This window comes from Camelus bactrianus, chromosome 9 (assembly GCF_048773025.1).
Source record: "Camelus bactrianus isolate YW-2024 breed Bactrian camel chromosome 9, ASM4877302v1, whole genome shotgun sequence".
In the NCBI taxonomy this organism is placed as follows: domain Eukaryota; kingdom Metazoa; phylum Chordata; class Mammalia; order Artiodactyla; family Camelidae; genus Camelus; species Camelus bactrianus.
Window position 1 is genome coordinate 20462201 of NC_133547.1, and position 6445 is coordinate 20468645.

At 36.4% G+C, this 6445-nt stretch overlaps 1 pseudogene; it reads left to right on the forward strand.

Moving 5' to 3' along the window:
• The first annotated feature begins 4445 nt into the window (after positions 1 to 4445).
• On the forward strand, positions 4446 to 5013 carry LOC105064977 (Parkinson disease protein 7 homolog pseudogene; annotated as a pseudogene).
• Positions 5014 to 6445: the final 1432 nt, after the last annotated feature.

The following is a 6445-nucleotide window of genomic DNA, read 5'->3' on the forward strand; positions in this document are numbered from 1 at the left end:
GAAGGAAAAGAAAGAGAAAAGGAGATTGAAAAGATATTTTAAAAAATCATGACAGAGGGTCCCCAACAAGAAGAACCCAAATAGACCTAGATCAAGACATATTACAATTAAGATGGCCAACGTCAAAGATAAAGAAATGATTCTAAAGGCAGCAAGAGAAAAACCAAAAGTTAATTGCAAGGGAACCCCAATAAGGATTTCAGCTGACTTCTCTACCCAAACACTGCTGTCCAGAAGGGAGTGGCAAGATATATTCAAAGTTTTGAATGAGAAAAAGATGCCATTTAGGATACTTTATCTAGCAAGGCTATCCTTTAGAATAGAGGAGAGATAAAGAGTTTCCCAGACAAGTAAAAACTAAAAGAATTCAGCAATACTAAACCTGTGCTAAAAGAAATATTGAAAGGTCTACTCTAAATAGAAAAGAAGCAGGATGCTATAGAAAGGTGAAAACCATGATTGGAAAGGTGATAACTACAATCAGTGGCAAAAGAAAAAAAACATGAAGATGTAAAAGAGGGCATCAAAATCATTAAAGGTGGGAGAGGGGAGCAAGAAAATACAGAGTTTATTCATTCTTTTTAGGATGTGTTTGAGCTTATATGACTATCAGTTTAAAGCAAACAGACATAGTAATGGGTTAATGGGTTAATATACTTGAAAATCAAGGGTAACCACAAGTCAAAAGCATGCAATAGAGCATACACAAAAGCATACACAAAATAAACACAAAGGAAACCAAGATAATACAACAGAAAATTATCAAAACACAAAAAGAAAAAGAAAAAAAAGAAACAAAGAGGAAATACCAAATCAACTGGAAAACTAAGTTCAAAATGGCAATAAACACATATCTACCAATAATTACCCCAAATGTCAATGGAGTAAATGCTCCAATCAAGAAGACATAGATTGGCAAATTGGATAATAAATAAGAGCTTACAATATGCTGCATACAAGAGACCCACTCTAGGGAGAAGGACACACATAGATTGAAAGTGAGAGGATTGAATAAGATATTTCATGAAAATGGAAATGACAAGAAAGCAGAAGTAGTAATACTGATTTCAGACAAAATAGACTTTAAAATGAAGTCCATAAAGAAAGATAAAGAAGGACACTATATGGTTAAAGGAGCAACACAAGATGAGGCTATGTTAACATCTATGCACCCCATATAGGAGAACCTAAATACATAAAGCAAATACTAACAGACATAAAGGGAGAAATTGATAGGAGCAGAATCATAGTCTGAGAATTTAATACCCCATTAACATCACTGGAGAGATCTTCCAGACAGAAAATCAAAAAGACAAGAGAGAAACTAAATGACACAATGGAAAAGTTGGACTTGGTTGATATTTTCAGGACATTACACCCCCCCTCCAAAAAAAAAGAATATACATTCTTTTCAAGTGCACATGGAACATTCCCTAGGATAGACCATGTTCTTGGGCACAAAAGAAGCCTTAGAAAATTTAGAGGGATAGAAATTATTTCAAGGAACTTCTTTGACCACAATGGCATGAAACTTGAAATCAACCATAGAAAAAGAAAGGAGAAAAAATTGACAGCATGGAGATTAAACAACATGTTACCAAAAAAAAAAAAAAAAAAACCTGATGGGTCAATAATGAAATCAAAGGTGAACATAAAAAATACTTTGTGATGAATGACAATGAAAACACAACCACACAAAATCTATAGACGCAGCAAAAGCAGTCCTAAGAGGGAAGTTCATAGCAATACAGGCCATCTTCTAAAAAAGAAGAACAATCTCAAATAATCTAACCTACCAGCTAAAAGAATGAGAAAAAGAAGAGAAAACAAAAGTCAGCAGAAGGAAGGAAATAATAAAGATCAGAGAGGAAATAAATAAAATAGAGATTAAAAAAATAGGAAAAAATCAATCAAACCATGAGATGGTTTTTTGAACAAGTAAACAAATTGACAAACTTCTGGCCAGGCTCACCAAGAAGAAAACAGGAGAACACAAATAAAATAAGAAAAGAAAATGGAGAAATTACATCCAATACCACAGAAATAGAAAAAAGCATGAGAATAATACTATGAAGAGATATATGTAAAGAAATGGACAACCAAGAAGAAATGGAGAAGTTTTTAAAAACATACAGTCCACCAAGATTGAATCAAGAAGAAATAGACCATTGAACAGACCAGTCACTAGAAATGAAATGGAATTAGCAATAAAAAAAAACCTCCCTGAAAACAAAAGTCCAAGACCAGATGGCTTTACTGGGGAATTCTACCAAACATACAAAGAAGAACTCATACCAGCTCTTTTCAAACTCTTCCAAATATTGAAAAGGAGGGACTACTCCCAAACTCATTCTATGAAGCCACCATCACACTGACACAAAAACCAAAGACATTACCAAAAAAGAAAATTACAGACCAATATCACTGATGCATGTAGATGCAAAAATCCTCAACAAAATATTAGCAAACAGAATCCAACAGCACATAAAAAGTTCATAGACCATGATCAAGTTGGATTCATCCCAGAAACACAAGGTTGATTCAACATACACAAATCAATCAATGTGATACACCACATTCACAAAAGAGAAAACAAAAACCACATGATCATCTTAAAGACACAGAAGAAGCATTTGATAAAATTCAACACCCATTTATGACAAAAACAAAACAAAACAAAACAAAACACTCTTACCAAACTGGGCATAGTACTCAGTGGTGAAAAACTGAAAGCCTTCCCATTAAAATCTAGAACAAGACAAGGATGCTCACTTTCAAGATTCCTATTCAACATAGTCTTGGAAGTCCTAGCCACAGCAATCAGGCAAGAAAAAGAAATAAAAGGGATCTAAACAGGAAGAGAAGAGGTAAAATTGTCACTATATGTGGATGACATGGTACTATATATAGAAAACCCTAAAGGCACCACACAGTCTACTAGAGCTGATAAAAGAATTCAGCAAGGTAGTAGAGTACAAGATTATCATACAAAAATCAATTGCATTTCTTTACACTCATAATGAATTAGCAGAAAAGAAAGTAAAGAAACAATCCCTGTTAAAATTGCATCCAAAACAGTAAAGTATTTAGGAATAAATCTGACCAAGGAGGTGAAAGACTTATACTTGGAGAACTACAAAACACTGATTAAGGAAATTAAGATGACTAAAAGAAATAGAAAGATATCCCATGCTCTTGGATTGGAAGAATCAATATCATTAAAATGGCCATACTACACAAGGCAAACTACAGATTTAATGAGATCCCTATCAAATTACCCTGGACACTTCTCACAGAACTAGAACAAATCAGACTGAAATTCATATGGAATCACAAAAGACCCAGAATTGCCAAAGCAATTTTGAAGAAAAAGAACAAAGCTGGAGGAATAACCCTCCCAGGCTTCAGACAATACTACAGGGCTGCAGTAATCAAAGCATCATGGTATTGGCATAAAAACAGGCATATGGATCAACAGAACAGAATAGAGAGTCCAGAAATAAATCCACAGACCTATGGTCAATTAGTCTTTGACAAAGGAAGCAAGAATATACAATGGAGAAAACAGTCTCTTCAGCAAGTGATGTTGGGAAAACTGGATGGCAGCATGTACATCAATGAAGTTAGAACACTCCTTTACTCCATACACAAAAATAAACTCAAAATGGCTTAAAGACTTAAATATAAGACAAGACACAATAAATATCCTAGAAGAAAACATAGGCAAAACTTTCTCTGATATAAATCTTAGCAATGTTCTCCTAGAGCAGCCTACCCAGGCAATGGAAATAAGAGCAAAAATAAACAAATTGGACCTAATTAAACTCATAAGCTTTTGCACAGCAAAGGAAACTTAAGTGAAACAAAATGACAACCTACAGAATTGGAGAAATACTTGCAAATGATGTGAGTGACAAAGGCTTATTTTCCAGAACATATAAACAGCTCATATAACTTAGTAACCAAAAAACAAAAACACCCAATCCAAAAATGGACAGAAGACCTAAATAGGCATTTCTCCAAGATCAACAGACATATTGAAAAATGCTCAATATCGCTAACCATCAGAGAAATTCAAATCAATGGGGTATCACATCACACAAGTCAGAGTGGCCGTCTTCAAAAGTCCACAAATGATAAATGCTGGAGAGGGTGTGGAGAAAAGGGAATCCTCCTACACTGCTGGTGGGAATGTAGTTTAGTAAAGCCACGGTGGAAAACAGTATGGAGATTCCTCAAAAAACTAAAAATAGACTTACCATATGATCCAGCAATCCCACTTCTGGGTATATAACCAGAGGGAACTCTAACTCAAAATGAGCCCGTTTAGTACAGCTCTAGTTCTTTCATCCCTGGTGCAGAAGTGTTGCTGAATGGGCTGAGGCACCGTGTCTATGTGAAGAGAGGCGAGGTTCAGGTAAATCCTTAAAAAATACAACCTAAAAATGGCTTCAGAAAGAGCTCTGGTCATCCTGGCTAAAGGAGCAGAAGAGACAGAGATGGCCATTCCTGTAGATGTCATGAGACGAGCTGGAATTAAGGTCACTGTCACAGGTCTGGCTGGAAAAGACCCAGTACAGTGTAGCTGATACATTGTCATTTGTCCTGATGCCAGTCTGGAAGATGCGAAAAAAGAAGGTCCTTATGACGTAGTGGTTCTGCCAGAGGTAACCTGGGTGCACAGAATTTATCTGAGTCTGCTGCCATGAAAGAGGTTCTGAAGGAATAAGAAAAGAGGAAGGGCCTCATAGCTGCCATCTGTGCCCACCCTATGGCTCTGCTGCCTCAGAAATAAGTTTTGGAAACAAAGTTACAACACACCCACTTGCTAAAGACAAAATGATGAATGGAAGTCATTACAACTACTCAAAGAATTGAGTGGAAACGGATGGGCTGATCCTCACCAGACAGGTGCCTGGAACCAGCTTCGAGTTTGCTCTCAGGATCATGCAGGCACTGGCCGTCAAGGAGGTGGTGGCCCAAGTGAAGGCACCTCTCGTTCTGAAAGATTAGCAGGGCTGTCTGATGATGGGCTGGAGGAGTAGGCTGTCCGTAGTCATTCTCACTGTGTTTGCCCCAAACAAAAGAGGGGTCAGTGTGCCAGATGCCGCTGCCATGGTCCCCCTCCCAACTCCGTGCAGGGGTCACCTGACAGTGGCACAGAGATGTCTCCACCTGCAGTTGTGTCCCCACATTTCTGAGCCTTGATTGCAGAATAAATAGGGCATTTAGCAAACTACTGATTGTTCCTTCTTTTCCCTCTAGTCTCTGTTTTTTGGTGTGAAGCCAAATTATCATCAGCTTCATTTGCAGCTCTTAACTGCTGATACAGCTACTGAAATAAATGAACAGTGAACACATCTTACAAGACCAGGAGGAAAAGCCTAAAACAAAGATTTAAGAGGCTTGTGATTTCTCTCTCACTCATTACCTTTATCTTTAATGTGCTATTAAAAAAAAATCATTGGAAAGATATATGCACCCCAATGTTCATAATAGCACTATATACAATAGCCAAGACATGGAAGCAACCTACAAGTCCATGAACAGATAACTGGATTAAGAAGCTGTAGTATATTTATACAGTGAAATACTACTCAGCCATTAAAAAGAATAAAATAATGCCATTTGCAGCAACATGGATGGACCTAGAGATCGTCATTCTAAGTGAAATAAGCCAGAAAGAGAAATAAAAATACTGTATGATATAACTCTTATGTAGAAAATAATGAAAAAAAAAGGACACTATGAATGCATCTACGAAGCAGAAACAGACTCGCAGACATAAGAAACAATCATATGTTTACTGTGGGAAAGAGGCTAGAAAGGGATAAATATGGGAGTTTAAAGTTTACAAATGTTAGTATATATAAAAATAAAATTTAAGAAGTTTCTGTATAGGACAGGGAACTATATTCAACATCTTGTAATAACCTTTAATGGAAAAGAATATGAAAACAAATATATGTATGTATATGCATGACTGAGACATTGTGCTGTACACCAGAAATTGACACATTGTATCTGACTGTACTTCAATAATAAACCTTTTTTTTTTTGAAAAATAGCAACTCTTAGAAATTAAATAAAATTGTTGAAGCTAAGAATACAAAAGAAAGTTTTGAAGATAGGATAAAGTAGAGAGACAAGAAGATGGTAAATAAAAGCATGAGTTTATTCAGCACTAGCCCGGTTATCTCCTAGGCATGACCCCACAGCAAGAGTACCAGAAATGAGAGTGAATATTGGCCATGCACTCTTCTCATATCTTTGTCCCCTGTACTACCATCCAAGCCAAGCAGGTGTTGAAGATGTACTGAAGTGTTGACATCACTAAAAGAAATCACAACATTTAGAAAAGGTGGAGTAGGGGAATTTTTAAACTGTATTTTAAATATGGGTTTTAATGCTGAGGCTCCAGGGGTTAGAGCACTGGTCTTGTAAG